The sequence below is a fragment of the Stegostoma tigrinum genome, chromosome 2 (genome assembly GCF_030684315.1).
Source record: "Stegostoma tigrinum isolate sSteTig4 chromosome 2, sSteTig4.hap1, whole genome shotgun sequence".
In the NCBI taxonomy this organism is placed as follows: domain Eukaryota; kingdom Metazoa; phylum Chordata; class Chondrichthyes; order Orectolobiformes; family Stegostomatidae; genus Stegostoma; species Stegostoma tigrinum.
In genome coordinates this window covers 156,681,829-156,704,838 of record NC_081355.1, presented here as the reverse complement: position 1 = coordinate 156,704,838, position 23,010 = coordinate 156,681,829, and positions in this window count along the sequence as shown.

The window sequence follows — 23,010 nt, the reverse complement described above, 5'->3', positions numbered from 1 at the left end:
GAGCCATTTGGCACAGCCCTGAACCCAGATTTCAGGCGCTAATGGTGAAGTAAGAGAGTGACTTCAGGGACATCAACATATTGTTCACTGGGTAAAATGATTTACACTAAACTGACATTCAGAAACTTTCAAAATACTCAGAATAAATGAATTCCTCCTTTGAAAAAAAGTTAGATGGGTGAATTCATTTATTCTGAGTATTTTGAAAGAGTTTGAATGTTAGTTTAGTGTGCAAAATCATTTGTGCTGTGAGTCATTTGATCCGGTGAACAATATGTTAGTGTCCTTGAAGTTGCTCTCTCAGTTCAGCATTAAAGCCTGGGTTCAGGGCTCTGCCAAATGGCTCTTTGAATGTGGAGATCACTGATTCATCAACTCCAATGGTTCTCTCCCATGGCCTGCGAAGTCACCAGTGCACCTAAACCTGGAACTGGCAAATTGTTCTGTCAAAACAACAACATCAGAATTAGCTTTTCATAATTAAACTTTAATCATTGATACATATCAGCATTTTTTATGGTTGCCATTAGAACAATAAAAATACGAGATGTTGTTCTGTGACATATTTTGATTCTCAAAATCCCGAGTGCGCCTGTCTAATCCTGTTACCCTGTGGTATTTTGCTGAATCACAAAGCAGGACTGAACCAGCCAAGGGACGGCTCATCATAGACTCAAAGAGATCTACAGCCCTTCATCCCAACCTGCCCAAGCCACACACTTTTCTCAATAAAACTAGACCCAATGGTCCCAGCAGCGGGATTGTCACAGTGAAAAGGCAGGGGAGGGGAGAGGGTTGAATGGAGGGAGGTTTTCAGTCTCCCCCACCCTGAGAGTTCTCACTCCTCTCCAATCTAACCCTTTCCTACAATCACTGTGTGCCTGGAATACCCACATCCCGTTCCAATATCCCCAACCTCTCTCACTGGCAAACTGCTTCTCACCTTTTAGTGACTGACTCTCTACACAAAACGTACCCCAGCCGATAAAACTGACTATTCTCTGGCTCAGTGTTAACACATGACATCATGCAAACAGAGGAATTAAACTGCTAGCACAGGTGGTGAGATCCTAAATTCCATGTTTCCCTGCAAATTCCTAAATCCTAAAGTTTGGTATGATAATGAATCCGAGATGAAGACATGAAATACATGATTGACTTTAAATGAATTCATGCTGTCCGTGTTAGAAATATTCACATTCTGCAAAGATTATAAAACAACAGCCTCACTCTGTGTACCATTTGTGAGTGGGGTGAGGATTTGGAGGCCGTAATGTGGGTTGAATAAAATTGTAATCGGGGCTCTCAGTAACATGGTGCATTTTGCAGTCCCAGAGCACCACGGTGTGCGGCATAACCCTTCAGCTGTACCCACTGCCCATTCTGTAACACCCTCTCAGTTTGAGGTCTATCGCTGACTCACGTGGCTGAGCTTCTGGCAGTGGAGCGAACTGTCGACCTGGACATGGGACTCGTACTGTCAAAGTAAAAACATCGGAATTAATTTTTCATAATTAAAAAAACTGGCTGGGCAACAAGAGACAGAGGGTAGTAGTCGAAGGGAGTTTCTCAAATTGGAGACCTGTGACTAGTGGTGTTCCAAGGGGATCTGTGCTGGGACCACTGTTGTTTGTGATATATGTAAATGATCTGGAGGAAGGTGTAGGTGGTCTGATCAGCAAGTTTGCTGATGACACTAAGATTGGTGGAGTAGCTGATAATGAAGGGAACTGTCAGAAATTACAGCAGAATATAGATAGACTGGAGAGTTGGTCAGATAAATGGCAGATGGAGTTCAATCCGGGCAAATGCGAGGTGATGCATTTTGGAAGATCAAATTCAAGGGCGAACTATACAGTAAATGGAAAAGTCCTGGGGAAAATTGATGAACAGAGAGATCTGGGTGTTCAGGTCCATTGTTCCCTGAAGGTGACAACGCAGGTCAATAGGGTGGTCAAGAAGGCATATGGCATGCTTTCCTTCATTGGACGGGGTATTGAGTACAAGAGTTGGCAGGTCATGTTGCAGTTGTATAGGACTTTGGTTCGGCCACATTTGGAATACTGTGTACAGTTCTGGTCGCCACATTACCAAAAGGATGTGGATGCTTTGGAGAGGGTGAAGAGGAGGTTCACCAGGATGTTGCCTGGTATGAGGGGTATAGACAGGGTGGATAGCAAGAAGCTTTTTCCCAGAGTGGGGGACTCAATTACTCGGGGTCATGAGTTCAAAGTGAGAGGAGGAAAGTTTAATGGAGATATGCGTGGAAAGTTCTTTACACAGAGGGTGGTGAGCGCCTGGAACGCATTGCCAGCGGAGGTGGTAGACGCAGACACGTTAGCGTCTTTTAAGATATATTTGGACAGGTACATGGATGGGCAGGGAGTAAATGGACACAGACCATTAGAAAATAGATGACAGGTTAGACAGAGGATCTTGATCAGTGCAGTCTTGGAGGGCCGAAGGGCCTGTTCGTGTGCTGTAGGTTTCTTTGTTTCTTTGTTTCTAAACTTTAATCATTGATATATATCAGTATTTTTTGTGATTGACATTAGAACAATAAAAATACAAGATATATATCAATGTGAAATATTTTGATTCTCAAAATCCCTAGTGAGCCCGTCTAAGTCTGTTCCTCTACCATACTTTTGCAGAATCACAGAGCATGACTGAACCAGCAAAGGGACGGCTCATCAAAAACTGATTGACTTCAACATGCACTTCATCCCAATCTGCCCATGCAACCCAGTTTTCTCAATAAAACTAGACCCATTAGACTGCCCTTAGCTTCTATCCTTCCATCTCTATCCTGTCCGTGTACCTGTCTAAATGTTACTTCAAATACGAAATTGTGCTCACTTTATCTTTGTGTCCAGGAAGGGACTGATTAAGCAAAGTGAGTGTTGGTCCAGTGGACAGTGAGAATGGAGAGTTAATAGAAAGTCATAAGGAAATGGTGTGTGAAATTTGGAAATAGTCTTCAGGTTGTTAAAACTGAAAATAATTAAACCACCAGAACAGTGAAAGGTTCATTTCATCACACTTGGAAAGGAATTGTGAGGAAGAGATGGAAAGTGCACAGTTCGATAAAGATTCAAAATCATTTTAATATTTTTTCTGGTAATCACTTTTCTTTATGGATCATGTTGGGAAATGGAGTTTATATTCAGTTCTTCAGAAGCTGCCTTCTCTTTTCTATTTTCTCGTATACATTTACGTTCTTTTGTTGAACGAAATTTGGAGGGTCATGTGAATGTGGTTCAGTGACTCATCACCAGGGTCACCCACAAAAAAATTATATGCTGAGCTTGATAGATCATATATTTCATTTCAGCTTTTAAATTGAACAACGCCAGCATCAGCTTGGATCAGAACAGTACACATTGTTAACTGATGCCCTCCTTACCTTCACATCCATCTGTGCAAAGGGGAAATGTGGAAGGGCAGAAGTCAAATTACCAGATCGAACCATTTCAAATAACAAGCGTGAACGAAGGTTTAGAAAATTCCCCAAGCCTAAAACGCTAGGAAACTGGAGAATGTAACCATGTCCCACCCTGAAAAAACAGACAGTCCTGAGGACAGGGGGAACATCTCCTATGGACCTGATCTGCTGAGCAGCTCTCTTTTTCAAGAGCCTGGCCTCCATCCACTAGCCTGGAGCAGAGCTGCTCAGTGAAGCTAGACCAGTCCCAGCAGCGGGATTGTCAGGGTGAAAAGAGGCAGCGGAGGGGGAAAGCGTTGAATGGAGGGTGGATTTTCAGTCTCCCCTACGCTGATTGTTCTCACTCCTTTCCAATCTGATCCTTTCCTACAATCACTGTGTGCCTGTGCAACCCCCATCCTGGTCCAATATTCCCACCCTCTCTCACTGACAAACTGCTTCTCAAATTTCAGTGACTGACTCGACAAAAAACGTACCCCAGCCTATAAAACTGATTATTCTCTTGCTCAGCATTAACACATGACACCATGGAAACACAGAGGAATTAAGTTGTCAGCATGAGTAATGAAATCCTAAATTCCAGGGTTCCCTGCAAATACCTAATTCCTAAAGTTTGGTATGATAACAAATCCAAGAGCTGAAGACATGAAATATATGATTGATTTGAAATGCATTAATGCCGGCTACGTCAGAAATATTCACATTTTGCAAAGAATATAAAACGACAGCCTCACTCTGTGTACCATTTGTGAGTGGGGTGAGGATTTGGAGGCTGGAATGTGGGTGGAATAAAATTGTAATCTGGGCTCTCAGTAACATGGTGCATTTTGCAGTCCCAGAGCACCTCAGTGTGTGGCATAACCCTTCAGCTGTACCCACTGCCCATTCTGTAACACCCTTTCAGTTTGAGGTCTATTGCTGACTCACGCGGCTGAGCTTCTGGCAGTGGAGCGAACTGTCGACCTGGACATGGCCCTTGTTCTGTCAAAACAAAAACATAAGAATTAAATTTCAAACTTAAACTTGAATCGTTGACATTTCTCACTCTTTTTTATGATTGCCATTAGAACAATGAAAGTACTACATGATTTTCTGTGAAATATACTGATTGTCAAAATCCCTGCTGAGCCTGTCTCATCCTGTTACCCTGTGGTACCTTCATCGAATCACAAAGCAGGACTGAACCGGCCAAGAGATGGCTCATCATAGATTCATGAGAGGTCTACAGCCTTTCCTCCCAACCTGCACATGCCACCGAAAATTCACAATAAAACTAGTTCCATTACCCTGCCCTTCATCCGTAATTCTCCATCTCTATCCTGTCCATGTACCTGTCTAAATGCTACTTCAATGACAAAAATACTATGCATTTCCACCACTACCTCTGGCAGCCCATTCCACACACTCACGACAACTGAGAATAGTAACTCTGTTCAAACAGTGAATGTTACATGTTATCACACATGGCAAGGAATTGTATAATTGTAAGCAATGGAAAAAAAGAAAGTCTTGTTTCGGAAAAGATTTAATATGAGTGTTATTTCGCCAAAAATGAGGGTCTGTAATGGGTTGTACATTGAAACTCTGGTTTTAATCAGTTTGTCCAAAGTTGCGTCCTACATCTATATTGTTTCTTATTTCCTCTTTTGTGCAAGGACGTTACGTTCTTTAGTTGAGGAACAGCTGCAGCACCATGTGAATGTGTTTCAGTGACGAATCACGAGGTTAACTCACCTTAAAGAGTGTACACCTAGCTTAACAGATCACAAGTCTCAATCTAGAATTTGACTTGACCAACAAAGTTACTGGAGAGGTTCAGCAGGCCTGGCAGAATCACAAAACGTACTCCAGCCTATAAAACTGAATGTCCCCTGGCTCTGCATTAACACATGATATTGTGGAAACAGAGGAATTAAATTGTCAAAAAAAGAATTTTTTCTGAAGAAGGGTCTAGCCCTGAAACATCAGCTTTCCTGCTCCTCTGATGCTGCCTGGCCTGCTGTGTTCATCGAGCTCCACACCTTGTTATCCCAGACTCCAGCAACGGCAGTTCCTACTATCTCTTACATTGTCAGCGTGGGTGATGACATTCTGAATTCCAGGTTTACCTGCAAATTCCTAACTTGGAAAGGGTGGTACTGTAATAAATCCAAAAGTTGAAGACATGAATTACATGGTTGACTTTAAATGAATTAATACCGGCCGTGTCAGCACTATTCACATTCTGGGGTGAGGATTTGGAGGCTGTAATGTGGGTTGAATAAAATTGTAATCAGGGCTCTCAAAAACATATTTTGACTGTCAAAATCCCGAGTGCGCCTGTCTAATCCTGTTACCCAGTGGTATTTTGCAGAATCACAAAGCTGCACTGAACCAGCCAAGGGAAGGCTCATCATAGACATATACAAGTCCACAGCCCTTCATCCCAAGAAAGATTATAAGATGACAGCCTCACTCTCTGTACCATTGATGAGTAGGGTGAGGATTTGGAAGCTGTGATGTGGTTGAATAAAATTGTAATCGGGGCTCTCCATAACATTCTGCATTTTGCATATAACCCTTCGGCTGCACCCACTGCCCATTCTGTAACACCCTCTCAGTTTGAGGTCTATTGCTGACTCACGTGGCTGAGCTAATGGTAGTGGAGCAAACTGTTGATCTTGTTGTTGCCCTTGTTCTGTCAAAGCAAAAACGTCAGAATTAGTTTATCACAATTAAACTTTAATTGTTGACATTTATCTGTCTTTTTCATGATTGCCATTAGAACAATAAAAATACGAGATGATGTTTTGTGAAATATTTTGATTCTCAAAATCCCTGCTGAGCCTGTCTCATCCTGTTACCCTGTGGTACCTTCACCAGATCACAAAGCAGGACTGAACCAACCAAGAGATGGCTCATCATAGATTCATTAGAGGTCTACAGCCTTTCCTCCCAAACTGCACAGGCCACCCAGTTTTCACAATAAAACTAGCTCCATTACCCTGCCCTTCATCCGTAATTCTCCATCTCTATCCTGTCCATGTACCTGTCTAAATGCTACTTCAATGACAAAAATACTATGCATTTCCAACACTACCTCTGGCAGCCCATTCCACATACTCACGACAACTGAGAATAGTAAATGTGTTCAAACAGTGAATGTTACATGTTGTCACACATTGCAAGGAATTGTATAATTGTAAGGAATGGAAAAAAAAGTCTTGTTTCGGAAAAGATTTAATATCTGAGTGTTATTTCTTCTGAAATGAGTGTCTGTAATGGGTTGTACATTGAAACTCTGGTTTGAATCAGTTCGTCTGAAGTTGCGTCCTACATCTATATTGTTTCTATTTCCTCTTTTGTGCAAGGAACGTACGTTCTTTAGTTGAGGAACAGCTGCAGCACCATGTGAATGTGTTTCAGGCACTAATCATGAGGTTAACTCACCTTAAAGAGTGCACACCAAGTTAACAGATCACAAGTCTTGATCTAGAATTTGACTTGACCAACAAAGTTGCTGGAGAAGCTAAGCAGGACTGGCAGAATCACAAAACGTACTCCAGCCTATAAAACTGAATGTCCCCTGGCTCTGCATTAACACATGATATTGTGGAAACAGAGGAATTAAATTGTCAAAAAAAGAATTTTTTCTGAAGAAGGGTCTAGCCCCGAAACATCAGCTTTCCTGTTCCTCTGATGCTGCCTGGCCTGCTGTGTTCATCGAGCTCCACACCTTGTTATCCCAGACTCCAGCAACGGCAGTTCCTACTATCTCTTACATTGTCAGCGTGGGTGGTGACATTCTGAATTCCACGTTTACCTGCAAATTCCTAACTCGGAAAGGGTGGTACGGTAATAAATCCAAAAGTTGAAGACATGAATTACATGGTTGACTTTAAATGAATTAATACCAGCCGTGTCAGAACTATTCACATTCTGGGGTGAGGATTTGGAGGCTGTAATGTGGGTTGAATAAAATTGTAATCAGGGCTCTCAGTAACATGGTAATAAAATGTGAGGCTGGATGAACACAGCAGGCCAAGCAGCATCTCAGGAGCACAAAAGCTGACGTTTCGGGCCTAGACCCTTCATCAGAGAGGGGGATGGGGGGAGGGAACTGGAATAAATAGGGAGAGAGGGGGAGGCGGACCGAAGATGGAGAGTAAAGAAGATAGGTGGAGAGAGTGTAGGTGGGGAGGTAGGGAGGGGATAGGTCAGTCCAGGGAAGACGGACAGGTCAAGGAGGTGGGATGAGGTTAGTAGGTAGCTGGGGGTGAGGCTTGGGGTGGGAGGAAGGGATGGGTGAGAGGAAGAACCGGTTAGGGAGGCAGAGACAGGTTGGACTGGTTTTGGGATGTAGTGGGTGGGGGGGAAGAGCTGGGTTGGTTGTGTGGTGCAGTGGGGGGAGGGGATGAACTGGGCTGGTTTAGGGATGCAGTGGGGGAAGGGGAGATTTTGAAACTGGTGAAGTCCACATTGATACCATATGGCTGCAGGGTTCCCAGGCGGAATATGAGTTGCTGTTCCTGCAACCTTCGGGTGGCATCATTGTGGCAGTGCAGGAGGCCCATGATGGACATGTCATCTAGAGAATGGGAGGGGGAGTGGAAATGGTTTGCGACTGGGAGGTGCAGTTGTTTGTTGCGAACTGAGCGGAGGTGTTCTGCAAAGCGGTGGAGGAGGTGTGGGGACAAGTGTAGCATTTCCTGCGGTTGCAGGGGAAGGTGCCGGGTGTGGTGAGGTTGGAGGGCAGTGTGGAGCGAACAAGGGAGTCACGGAGAGAGTGGTCTCTCCGGAAAGCAGACAGGGGAGGGGATGGAAAAATATCTTGGGTGGTGGGGTCGGATTGTAAATGGCGGAAGTGTCGGAGGATAATGCGTTGTATCCGGAGGTTGGTAGGGTGGTGTGTGAGAACGAGGGGGATCCTCTTGGGGCGGTTGTGGCGGGGGCGGGGTGTGAGGGATGTGTCGCGGGAAATGCGGGAGACGCGGTCAAGGGCGTTCTCGATCACCGTGGGGGGAAAGTTGTGGACTTCACCAGTTTCAAAATCTCCCCTTCCCCCACTGCATCCCTAAACCAGCCGAGTTCATCCCCTCCCCCCACTGCACCACAAAACCAGCCCAGCTCTTCCCCCCCACCCACTACATCCCAAAACAGTCCAACCTGCCTCTGCCTCCCTAACCGGTTCTTCCTCTCACCCATCCCTTCCTCCCACCCCAAGCCGCACCCCCAGCTACCTACTAACCTCATCCCACCTCCTTGACCTGTCCGTCTTCCCTGGACTGACCTATCCCCTCCCTACCTCCCCACCTACACTCTCTCCACCTATCTTCTTTACTCTCCATCTTCGGTCCGCCTCCCCCTCTCTCCCTATTTATTCCAGTTCCCTCCCCCCATCCCCCTCTCTGATGAAGGGTCTAGGCCCGAAACGTCAGCTTTTGTGCTCCTGAGATGCTGCTTGGCCTGCTGTGTTCATCCAGCTTCACATTTTATTATCTTGGAATCTCCAGCATCTGCAGTTCCCATTATCTCTCAGTAACATGGTGCATTTTGCAGTCCCAGAGCACCACAGTGTGCGGCATAACCCTTCAGCTGTACCCACTGCCCATTCTGAAACACCCTCTCAGTTTGAGGTCTATCATTGACTCACGTGGCTGAGCTAATGGTGGTGGAGCAAACTGTCGACCTGGACATGGGACTCGTACTGTCAAAGCAAAAATATCAGAATTAGTTTTTCATAATTAAACTTTTATCATTGCTATATATCTGTATTTTTTATGACTGACATGAGAACAATAAGTGTGAACGAAGGTTTAGAAAATTCCCCAAGCCTAAAACGCTAGGACACTGGAGAATGTAACCATGTCCCACCCTGAAAAAACAGACAGTCCTGAGGACAGGGGGAATCTCCTATGGCCCTGATCTGCTGAGCAGCTCTCTTTTTCAAGAGCCTGGCCTCCATCCACTAGCCTGGAGCAGAGCTGCTCAGTGAAGCTAGACCAGTCCCAGCAGCGGGATTGTCAGGGTGAAAAGAGGCAGGGGAGGGGGGGAGCGTTGAATGGAGGGAGGATTTTCAGTCTCCCCTACGCTGATTGTTCTCACTCCTTTCCATTCTGACGCTTTCCTACAATCACTGTGTGCCTGTGCAACCCCCATCCTGTTCCATTCTTCCCACCCTCTCTCACTGACAAACTGCTTCTCAAATTTCAGTGACTGACTCGACAAAAAACGTACCCCAGCCTATAAAACTAACTATTCTCTGGCTCAGCGTTGACACATGACACCATGGAAACACAGAGGAATTGAGTTGTCAGCATGAGAATGAAATCCTAAATATCAGGTATCTCTGCAAATACCTAACTCCTAAAGTTTGGTATGATAACAAATCCAAGAGTAGGACATGAAATACATGATTGACTTTAAATGAATTAGTGCTGGCTACGTCAGAAATATTCACATTCTGCAAAGAATATAAAATGACAGCCTCACTCTGTGTACCATTTGTGAGTGGGGTGAGGATTTGGAGGCTGGAATGTGGGTTGAATAAAATTGTAATCAGGGCTCTCAGTAACATGGTGCATTTTGCAGTCCCAGAGCACCACAGTGTGCGGCATAACCCTTCAGCTGTACCCACTGCCCATTCTGTAACACCCTCTCAGTTTGAGGTCTATTGCTGACTCACGTGGCTGAGCTTCTGGCAGTGGAGCGAACTGTCGACCTGGACATGGGGCTTGTTCTGTCAAAACAAAAACATCAGAATTAAATTTCATAATTAAACTTTAATCATTGACATTTATCTGTCTTTTTTATGACTGCCATGAGAACAATAAAAATACGAGATGATGTTCTGTGAAATATTTTGATTCTGAAAATCCCAAGTGAACCTGTCTAATCCTGTTACCCTGCAGTACCTTCATCGAATCACAAAGCAGGTCAGAACCGACCAAGATAATAAAATGTGAAGCTGGATGAACACAGCAGGCCAAGCAGCATCTCAGGAGCACAAAAGCTGACGTTTCGGGCCTAGACCCTTCATCAGAGAGGGGGATGGGGAGAGGGAACTGGAATAAATAGGGAGAGAGGGGGAGGTGGACCGAAGATGGAGAGAAAAGAAGATAGGTGGAGAGGAGAGTATAGGTGGGGAGGTAGGGAGGGGATAGGTCAGTCCAGGGAAGACGGACAGGTCAAGGAGGTGGGATAAGGTTAGTAGGTAGATGGGGCTGCGGCTTGGGGTGAGAGGAAGGGATGGGTGAGAGGAAGAACAGGTTAGGGAGGCAGAGACAGGTTGGACTGGTTTTGGGATGCAGTGGGTGGAGGGGAAGAGCTGGGCTGGTTTTGGGATGCGGTGGGGGAAGGGGAGATTTTGAAGCTGGTGAAATCCACATTGATACCATTGGGCTGCAGGGTTCCCAAGCGGAATATGAGTTGCTGTTCCTGCAACCTTCGGGTGGCATCATTGTGGCAGTGCAGGAGGCTCATGATGGACATGTCATCTAAAGAATGGGAGGGGGAGTGGAAATGGTTTGCAACTGGGAGGTGCAGTTCTTTATTGCGAACCAAGTGGAGGTGTTCTGCAAAGTGGTCATAAAACTTCTCTTTCGATTCCTCCCACTTCCTACAGACAAAGTGGGTGGCCATGGGCACACGCATGTGCCCCAGCTATGCCTGCCTCTTTGTAGGTTACGTGGAACAGTCCCTCTTCCGCACCTACACAGGCCCCAAACCCCACCTCTTCCTCCGTTACATTGATGACTGTATCGGCGTTGCCTCTTGCTCCCCAGAGGAGCTCGAACAGTTCATCCACTTCACCAACACCTTCCACCCCAACCTTCAGTTCACCTGGGCCATCTCCAGCACATCCCTCACCTTCCTGGACCTCTCTGTCTCCATCTCAGGCAACGAGCTTGTAACTGATGTCCATTTCAAGCCCACCAACTCCCACAGCTACCTAGAATACACCTCCTCCCACCCACCCTCCTGCAAAAATTCCATTCCCTATTCCCAATTCCTCCGCCTCCGCCGCATCTGCTCCCACGATGAGGCATTCCACGCCCGCACATCCCAGATGTCCATGTTCTTCAAGGGCCGCAACTTTCCCCCCACAGAGGTTGAGAATGCCCTGGACCGCATCTCCCGCATTTCCCGCAACACATCCCTCACACCCCGTCCCTGCCACAACCGCCCCCAGAGGATCCCAGTCGTTCTCACAGACCATCCCACCAACCTCTGGCTACAACGCATCATCCTCTGACACTTCCACCATCTACAATACCGACCCCACCACCCAAGCCATTTTTCCATCCCCACCCTTGTCTGCTTTCCGGAGAGACCACTCTCTCCGTGACTCCCTTGTTCACTCCACACTGCCCTCCAACCCCACCACACCCGCGCCTTCCCCTGCAACCGCAGGAAGTGCTACACCTGCCCCCACACCTCCTCCCTCACCCCTATCCCAGGCCCCAAGATGACTTTCCATATTAAGCAGAGGTTCACCTGCACATCTGCCAATGTGGTATACTGCATCCACTGTACCCGGTGTGGCTTCCTCTACATTGGGGAAACCAAGTGGAAGCTTGGGGACCACTTTGCAGAACACCTCCGCTCGGTTCGCAACAAACAACTGCACCTCCCAGTGGTGAACCATGTCAACTCCCCCTCCCATTCTTCAGACGACATGTCCATCATGGGCCTCCTGCAGTGCCACAATGATGCCACCCGAAGGTTGCAGGAACAGCAACTCATATTCCGCTTGGGAACCCTGCAGCCCAATGGTATCAATGTGGACTTCACAAGCTTCAAAATCTCCGCTTCCCCCACCGCATCCCAAAACTAGCCCAGTTTGTTCCCTCCCTCCGCTGCACCACACAACCAGCCCAGCTCTTCCCCTCATCCCACTGCATCCCAAAACCAGACCAGCCTGTCTCTGCCTCCCTAACCTGTTCTTCCTTTCATCCATCCCTTCCTCCCACCCCAAGCCGCACCTCCATTTCCTACGTACTGACCTCATCCCACCTCCTTGACCTGTCCGTCTTCCCTGGACTGACCTATCCCCTCCCTACCTCCCCACCTACACTCTCCTCTCCACCTACCTTCTTTTCTCTCCATCTTCGGTCCGCCTCCCCCTCTCTCTCTATTTATTCCAGAACCCTCACCCCATCTCCCTCTCTGATGAAGGGTCTAGGCCCGAAACGTCAGCTTTTGTGCTCCTGAGATGCTGCTTGGCCTGCTGTGTTCATCCAGCTCCACACTTTATTATCTTGGATTCTCCAGCATCTGCAGTTCCCATTATCACCGAACCGGCCAAGAGACGGCTCATCATAGATTCATTAGAGGTCTACAACCCTTCCTCCCAACCTGCACATGCCACCCAGTTTTCACAAGAAAACTAGCTCCATTACCCTGCCCATCATCCATAATTCTCCATCTCTATCCTGTCCATGTACCTGTCTAAATGTTACTTCAGTGACAAAAAGACTATGCATTTCCACCATTACCTCTGGCAGCCCATTCCACACACTCACGACAACTGAGAATAGTAAATCTGTTCAAACAGTGAATGTTACATGTTATCACACATGGCAAGGAATTGTATAATTGTAAGGAATGGCAAAAAAGAAAGGCTTGTTTCAGAAAAGATTTAATATCTGAGTGTTATTTTGCCAGAAATGAGTGTCTGTAATGGGTTGTACTTTGAAATTCTGGTTTGAATCAGTTCGTCCAAAGTTGCATCCTACATCTATATTGTTTCTATTTCCTCTTTTGAGCGAGGACCTTACATTCTTTAATTGAGGAACAGCTGCAGCACCTTGTGAATGTGTTTCAGTGACGAATCACAAGGTTAACTCACCTTAAAGAGTGTACACCTAGCTTAACAGATCACAAGTCTCAATCTAGAATTTGACTTGACTAACAAAGTTGCTGGAGAAGCTCAGCAGGTCTGGAGAATCACAAAATGTACTCCAGCCTACAAAACTGAATGTCCCCTGGCTCTGCATTAACACATGATATTGTGAAACAGAGTAACAAAACTGCCAGAAAAAGACTTTTTTTCTCAAGAAGGGTCTAGCCCCGAAACGTCAGCTTTCCTGCTCCTCTGATGCTGCCTGGCCTGCTGTGTTCATCGAGCTCCACACCTTGTTATCCCAGACTCCACCAACGGCAGTTCCTACTATCTCTTACATTGTCAGTGTGGGTGGTGACATTCTGAATTCCATGCTTACCTGCAAATTCCTAAGTCGGAAAGGGTGGTACGGTAATAAATCCAAAAGTTGAAGTCATGAATTACATGGTTGACTTTAAATGAATTAATACCGGCCGTGTCAGAACTATTCACATTCTGGGGTGAGGAATTGGAGGCTGTAATGTGGGTTGAATAAAATTGTAATCAGGGCTCTCAAAACATATTTTGACTGTCAAAATCCCGAGTGCGCCTGTCTAATCCTGTTACCCTGTGGTATTTTGCAGAATCACAAAGCTGCACTGAACCAGCCAAGGGAAGGCTCATCATAGACATATACAAGTCCACAGCCCTTCATCCCAAGAAAGATTATAAGATGACAGCCTCACTCTCTGTACCATTGATGAGTAGGGTGAGGATTTGGAAGCTGTGATGTGGTTGAATAAAATTGGAATCGTGGGTCTCCATAACATTCCGCATTGTGCATTTTGCATATAACCCTTCGGCTGTACCCACTGCCCATTCTGTAACACCCTGTCAGTTTGAGGTCTATTGCTGACTCACGTGGCTGAGCTAATGGTAGTGGAGCAAACTGTTGATCTTGTTGTTGCCCTTGTTCTGTCAAAGCAAAAACATTGGAATTAGTTTGTCACAGTTAAACTTTAATTGTTGACATTTATCTGTCTTTTTTATGCTTGCCATTAACCAATAAAAATACAAGATGATGTTCCGTGAAATATTTTGATTCTCAAAATCCCTGCTGAGCCTGTGGCACCTTCACCGGATCACAAAGCAGGACTGAACCAGCCAAGAGATGGCGCATCATAGATTCATTGGAGGTCTACAGCCTTTCCTCCCAAACTGCACAGGCCACCCAGAATTCACAAGAAAACTAGCTCCATTACCCTGCCCTTCATCCGTAATTCTCCATCTCTACCCTGTCCATGTACCTGTATACTTGTTACTTCAGTGACAAAAATACTATGCATTTCCACCACTACCTCTGGCAGCCCATTCCACACACTCACGACAACTGAGAATAGTAAATATGTTCAAACAGTGAATGTTGCATGTTATCACACATGGCAAGGAATTGTATAATTGTAAGCAATGGAAAAAAAAAAGTCTTGTTTCGGAAAAGATTTAATATGAGTGTTATTTCGCCAAAAATGAAGGTCTGTAATGGGTTGTACATTGAAACTCTGGTTTTAATCAGTTTGTCCAAAGTTGTGTCCTACATCTATATTGATTCTTATTTCCTCTTTTGTGCAAGGACCTTACGTTCTTTAGTTGAGGAACAGCTGCAGCACCATGTGAATGTGTTTCAGTGACAAATCACGAGGTTAACTCACCTTAAAGAGTGTACACCTAGCTTAACAGATCACAAGTCTAAATCTAGAATTTGACGGAACCAACAAGTTGCTGGAGAAGCTCAGCAGATCTGGCAGCATCACAAAACGTACTCCAGCCTGTAAACCTAACTGTCCCCTGGCTCAGCATTAACACCGGCCATGTCAGAACTATTCACATTCTGGGGTGAGGATTTGGAGGCTGTAATGTGGGTTGAATGAAATTGTAATCAGGGCTCTCAGTAACCTGGTGCATTTTGGAGCCCCAGAGCACCACAGTGTGTGGAATAACCCTTCAGCTGTACCCACTGCCCATTCTGCAACACCCTCTCAGTTTGAGGTCTATCGCTGACTCACGTGGTTGAACTTCTGGCAGTGGAGCGAACTGTCGACCTGGACATGGCCCTTGTTCTTTCAAAACAATAACATCAGAATTACTTTTTTCACAATTAAACCATAATCATTGTCATTTATCTGTCTTTTTTCATGATTCTCATTAGAACAATAAAAATACAAGATGTTTCTTTGTAAAACATTTTGATTGTTAAAATCCCGAGTGAGCCTGTCTAATCCTGTTACCCTGTGGTGTTTTGCCGAATCACAAAGCACGACTGAACCAGCCAAGGGACGGCTCATCATAGACGTATACAAGTCCACAGCCCTTCATCCCAAGAAAGATTATAAAATGATAGCCTCACTCTGTGTACCATTTGTGAGTGGAGTGAGGTTTTGGACGCTATAATATGGGTTGAATAAAATTGTAATTGGGGCTCTCCATAACATTCCGCATTTTGCATATAACCCTTCGGCTGTACCCACTGCCCATTCTGTAACACCCTCTCAGTTTGAGGTCTATTGCTGACTCACGTGGCTGAGCTAATGGTAGTGGAGCAAACTGTTGATCTTGTTGTTGCCCTTGTTCTGTCAAAGCAAAAACGTCAGAATTAGTTTATCACAATTAGAACATAGAACATAGAACATAGAACAGTACAGCACAGAACAGGCCCTTCAGCCCACAATGTTGTGCCGACCATTGATCCTCATGGATGCACCCTCAAATTTCTGTGACCATATGCATGTCCAGCAGTCTCTTAAATGACCCCAATGACCTTGCTTCCACAACTGCTGCTGGCAACGCATTCCATGCTCTCACAACTCTCTGCGTAAAGAACCTGCCTCTGACATCCCCTCTATACTTTCCACCAACCAGCTTAAAACTATGACCCCTCGTGCTAGCCATTTCTGCCCTGGGAAATAGTCTCTGGCTATCGACTCTATCTATGCCTCTCATTATCTTGTATACCTCAATTAGGTCACCTCTCCTCCTCCTTTTCTCCAATGAAAAGAGACCGAGCTCAGTCAACCTCTCTTCATAAGATAAGCCCTCCAGTCCAGGCAGCATCCTGGTAAACCTCCTCTGAACCCTCTCCAAAGCATCCACATCTTTCCTATAATAGGGCGCCCAGAACTGGACGCAGTATTCCAAGTGCGGTCTAACCAAAGTTTTATAGAGCTGCAACAAGATCTCACGACTCTTAAACTCAATCCCCCTGTTAATGAAAGCCAAAACACCATATGCTTTCTTAACAACCCTGTCCACTTGGGTGGCCATTTTAAGGGATCTATGTATCTGCACACCAAGATCCCTCTGTTCCTCCACGCTGCCAAGAATCCTATCCTTAATCCTGTACTCAGTTTTCAAATTCGACCTTCCAAAATGCATCACCTCGCATTTATCCAGGTTGAACTCCATCTGCCACCTCTCAGCCCATCTCTGCATCCTGTCAATGTCCCGCTGCAGCCTACAACAGCCCTCTACACTGTCAACGACACCTCCGACCTTTGTGTCGTCTGCAAACTTGCTGACCCATCCTTCAATTCCCTCGTCCAAGTCATTAATAAAAATTACAAACAGTAGAGGCCCAAGGACAGAGCCCTGTGGAACTTTAATTAAACTTTAATTGTTGACATTTATCTGTCTTTTTCATGATTGCCATTAGAACAATAAAAATACGAGATGATGTTTTGTGAAATATTTTGATTCTCAAAATCCCTGCTGAGTCTGTCTCATCCTGTTACCCTGTGGTACCTTCACCGGATCACAAAGCAGGACTGAACCAGCCAAGAGATGGCTCATCATAGATTCATTAGAGGTCTACAGCCTTTCCTCCCAAACTGCACAGGCCACCCAGAATTCACAATAAAACTAGCTCAATTACCCTGTCCTTCATCCGTAATTCTCCATCTCTATCCTGTCCATGTACCTGTCTAAATGCTACTTCAATGACAAAAATACTATGCATTTCCACCACTACCTCTGGCAGCCCATTCCACATACTCACGACAACTGAGAATAGTAAATATGTTCAAAGTAAATGTTACATGTTATCACACATTGCAAGGCATTGTATAATTGTAAGGAATGGGAAAAAAAAAGTTGTTTAGGTAAAGATTTAATATCTGAGTGTTATTTTGCCTCACGGCCGGCTATTGGAGAAAATACAGAGGCACGGGATTGAGGGAGATTTAGCAGTTTGGATTAGAAACTGTCTTTCTGTAAGAAGGCAACGAGTGGTGGTTGATGGAAAATATTCAGCCTGGAGTCCAGTTACTAGTGGTGTACCTCAAGGATCTGTTTTGGGACCACTGCTCCTTGTCATTTTTATAAATGACTTGGACGCAGGCATAGGTGGATGGGTTAGTAAGTTTGCAGATGACACTAAAGTCGGTGGAGTGGTGGACAGTGCGGAAGAATGTTGCAGCTTACAGGGAGACTTGGATAACCTGCAGATTTGGGCCGAAAGGTAGCAAATGGAGTTTAATACTGATAAATGTGAGGCGATACACTTTGGGAAGAATAATAGGAAGGCAAAATACCGGGTCAATGGAAGGGTTCTTGGTAGTGTGGATGTGCAGAGGGATCTCGGTGTCCATGTACATAGATCCCTGAAAGTTGCCACCCAGGTTGATAGTGCTGTTAAGAAGGCTTACGGTGTGTTAGGTTTTATTGGTCAAGGGATTGAGTTCCGGAGCCATGATGTCATGCTACAACTGTACAAAACGCTAGTGCGGCCTGATTTGGAATATTGCTTGTAGTTCTGGTCGCCCCATTACAGGAAGGATGTGGAAGCATTGGAAAAGGTGCAGAGGAGATTTACCAGGATGTTGCCTGGTCTGGAGCGCAGGCCCTATAAAGATATAAAGATATAAAGACTTGGGTCTGTTCTCATTGGAGAGAAGGGGGCTAAGAGGGGATTTAATAGAGACATACAAGATGAACAGAGGATTAGATAGGGTGGACAGTGAGAGTCTTTTTCTGAGGATGATGACTTCAGCTTATACAAGGGGTCATAGCTACAAATTGAGGGGTGATAGATTTAAGACAGATGTCAGAGGCAGGTTCTTTACTCAGAGAGTGGTAAGGGTGTAGAACGCCCTGCCTGCCAATGTAGTTAACTCAGTCACATTAGGGGCATTTAGACAGTCCTTGGATAAGCATATGGATAATGATGGGATAGTGTAGGGGGAGGGGCTTAGATTAGTTCACAGGTCAGCGCAACATCGAGGGCCGAAGGGCCTGTTCTGCGCTGTATTGTTCTATGTTCTGTGTTCTATGTTCTAAATGAGTGTCTGTAATGGGTTGTACTTTGAAATTCTGGTTTGAATCAGTTCGTCCGAAGTTGCATCCTACATCTATATTGTTTTTATTTTCTCTTTCATGCAAGGAACATACGTTCTTTCATTGAGGAACAGCTGCAGCACCATGTGAATGTGTTTCAGTGACGAATCACAAGGTTAACTCACTTTAAAGAGTGTACACCTAGCTTAACAGATCACAAGTCTCAATCTATAATTTGACTGAACCAACAAAGTTGCTGGAGAAGTTCAGCTGGTCTGGCAGCATCACTAAACGTACCCCAGCCTATAAAACGGACTGTCCCCTGGCTCTGCATTAATACATGGCATTGTGAAACAGAGGAATTAAATTGTCAGAAAATAACTTTTTTCTGAAGAAGGGTCGAGACCCGAAACGTCAGCTTTCCTGTTCCTCTGATGCTGCCTGGCCTACTGTGTTCATCGAGCTCCACACCTTGTTATCCCAGACTCCAGCAATGGGAATTCCTACTATCTCTTACATTGTCAGTGTGGGTGGTGATATTCTGAATTCCACGTTTACCTGCAAATTCCTAACTCGGAAAGGGTGGCACGGTAATAAATCCAAAAGTTGAAGACATGAATTACATGGTTGACTTTAAATGAATTAATACCAGCCGTGTCAGAACTATTCACATTCCGGGGTGAGGATTTGGAGGCTGTAATGTAGTTTGAATAAAATTGTAATCGGGGCTCTCAGTAACATGGTGCATTTTGCAGTCCCAGAGCACCACAGTGTGCGGCATAACGCTTCAGCTGTACCCACTGCCCATTCTGTAACACCCTCTCAGTTTGAGTTCTATTGCTGACTCACGTGGTTGAACTTCTGGCAGTGGAGCGAACTGTCGACCTGGACATGGGACTCGTACTGTCAAAGCAAAAACTGAATTAGTTTTTCAGAATTAAACATTAATCATTGACATTTATCTGTCTTTTTATGATTGCCATTCGAACAATAAAAATACGAGATGTTGCTCTGTGATTCTCAAAATCCCGAGTGTGCCTGTCTAATCCTGTTACTTTGAGGTATTTTGCCGAATCACAAGGCAGGACTGAACCAGCCAAGGGAAGGCTCATCATAGACTCATTGAGGTCTGCAGCCCTTCCTCCCAACCTGCCCAAGCCTCCCAGTTTGCATTATAATCTAATCCCATTAGTCCATCCTTCATTCATATCCTTCCATATCTATCCCATCCAATGAGATGTCTAAATGTTTCTTAAATTACTAAATTGTGCCCTCTTCCAGCACTACCTCTGACAGCCCATTCCAAACTCTCGCCACCCTCTGTCTGAAAAATTGCCCCTCTGGTCCTTTTTGTGCCTCTCCCATCTCACCTTACACCGATGCCATTCTAGTTTTCGTCCGCTTTACCGCAGGGAAAGCTGTCGGCTTTCTGCCTTATCTATGCCTCTGATGATTGCATACACCTCTACAAGGCCAACCTTCAGTCAAAGTCTATATTCCCTCTGCTCATATCTCAAACCTTCCAGTCCAAGTAGCACCTGAGTAAATGTTTGGTGCACTCTATCTAGTTTCCTAATATCCTTTCTATCTTGGGGTGACCTCATTAATGTCTTGTACAGCAGCAACAGGATAACCCAGTTCATATACCGTGACTGATTAAAGCAAGCATGTTGAAAGACTTCTTCACCACCCTGCCTAATTGTGGGTTAATTTTCAAGGAGTTATGAACCTGTATCCCTAGATCACTTTGTTCTATAACACTCCCTAAGGCCCGACCACAAACGTATAGCTCACCAGTCTGTAGTTTACTGCAGCCTTTCTTAAATAATGGCTCAACATTAGCTGGTCTCCAATCTTGGGGCACTTCAACTGTGATGTCCATCATACAAATGTCTCCGCAGGTTCCTCACTATCTATCCACAAGTCATCGCATACCCTTCATCAGGTCCCAGATATTTACCTAACTTCATGCATTTTAAGACTTCCAGCCCCTCCTCTTCTGTAATGCCAACTCTCATCAAGACATTACCACTTATCCCCCTAAGTTCGTTTGCAGTTAAACCTTTCTCAACAGTAAATATTGAAAAGGGATATGCATGTAGGATCTCACCCAGCTCTTGTTGCTCTGCACATAGACGAACTTGTTGACTCTTAAGAGACTCCATTCCCTCCCAAAATACTTTGTTCCCCTTCATGAACTTGTAGAATCTCTTTGGAGTCTCCTTTACCTTATCTGCCAATGTCATCTTCTGTCCCCATTCAGCCCTCTTGATTTCTCACTGAAGTGTGATATGACACCCTCTACACTCCCCGAGGGATTCACTCGATCCCAATGTTTGTTCCCCAGGGGGGAGGGATTAACATACGAGAAACTGGAAACGTCCCTGCAACTGGATATGTTCCTGTTAACTTCCAGATTTCGGGGAATCGGTCACTTTGCAGGCCATGGGAGAGCACCATTGGAGTTGGTGACTCAGTGATCTCCACATTCAAAGAGCCATTTGTCAGAGCCCTGCCCCTGTCCCATGTGCCTTCTTTGCCATCCTATTCATGTGCTCTGCCACCTTCTGGGATGTGCGAATAACTATCTCAAGATCCCACTGTTCCTTGGAACTATCAGTGCTCTCCCATTCATTAAATACTCCCCATCTTGATTTTGTTCTCCCACAGTACATCTTGTCACACTTATCAGGGTTAAATACCATCTGCCACTGCTCACCGCATCTGTCCCACCCATCTCTATCTTTCTGTGAACTGCAAATAACTTCTTCATTCTGATCCATCCAATCAGTCTTGTCATTCTGATTAACTTGGAATACTCAGAAGGCACAAATAACAGGAATAAGCTTATTGTTCCTGTAAAGAAAATTTCAAGGAGAGGACCACCATCCATGGTTTCCTGTGAAGTTAGGAGAAGCGTCTAACTCACGGTAGAAACAAATACATTGACCGAGTGCAGTGTCAGGGCAAATGATTGCTCACAGTTTGAACAATGGTAAAGAATGATTAATTTATTCATCAGGAGAAACAAATGAGAGTATAATCGGAAGCTAGCTGGAGATGTAAAAACAGAGAGGAAGAGTTTATATGTGTGTCTAAGAAGGAAATGATGGAGCAGAGTATTGGGCAGATGGCCAATGAGAATGGAGAAATAGTAAGCAAATGGTGTGTGATATTTGTAAATCCTCTTCCGGATGTTAAAACGGAGAATATGAAGGCTGTCAGAACAGCGAAAGATATATATCTTCACATTTGGCAAGGAATTGTACAATTGTGTGTAATATTAAAGAAAAGAAAGTCTTGGTTTGGTAAAGATTTAATATCTGAATGTTGTTTCGATAGAAATGAGTGTCTGTAATGGATTGTACTTTGAAACACTGGTTTTAATCAGATCATCCTAAGCTGTGACCTGCAAGTATATCACTTAAATTTTCTGCTTTGTGTACACCTCCGGGTACCAGGGTCAGGGATGTCCTGGATTGAGTCTACAGCGATAGCGGTAGGAGATTCAAGAGCAAGGGACAGGAGATCCTGTGGTACCGAGCGAGACTCCCGGATGGTATCTTGCCTCCCGCGTGACAGGGTCAGGGATGTCTTTGATCAAGTCTACAGGATTCTTAAAGGGGAGGGAGAGCAGCCAGAAGTCGTGGCACACATCGGTACCAATGGCCAAGCTAAGAAAAGGGATGAGGACCTGAAAAGTGAATATAGGGAGCTAGGATGGGAACTAAAAGCCAGGATGAGCAGAGTAGTAATCTCAGGATTATTATCGGTGCCACAGGCTAGTAAGGCCAGGAATAGAGAGCGAGTGTAGCTGAACATGTGGCTACAGAGCTGGCTTAGGAGGGAACACTTCAGATATGTGGATCATTGGGATACCTTCTGGGGAAGGTGGGACCTGTACAGGAAGGATGGGTTGCACCTGAACTGCAGGGGCATCAATATCCTGAGCGGGAGGTTTGCTAGAGCTCTTTGGGAGGGTTTAAACCAGTGAGGCAGGGGGATGGGAACTAGAGATCAGATCAGAGGATGGGGGAGCCGGTGTACAGACAGATACAGCATTCAGGGAGTCTGTGAGAAAGGATAGACAGTTGATAGGGCAAAGTTGCAGTCAGTGCAACAGGCTGAAATGTGTCTACTTCAATGCAAGAAGTGTCAGGTATAAGGGTGACAAACTTAGAGCACGGATCATTACTTAGAACTACGATGTTGTGGCTATTAGGGAGGCTTAGATATCACAGGGGCAGGAATGGTTGTTGGATGTTCCAGGGTGTAGATGTTTCAAAAGAAATAAGGAGGGAGGTAAAAGAGGTGGGGGTGTGGCATTGCTAATCAGGGATGGTATCACAACTGCAGAAAGGGAGGTGGTGGAGAAGGGTTTATCTGCTGAGTCAGTCTGGGTGGAAGTCAGAAACAGGAAAGGAGCAGTCACTTTATT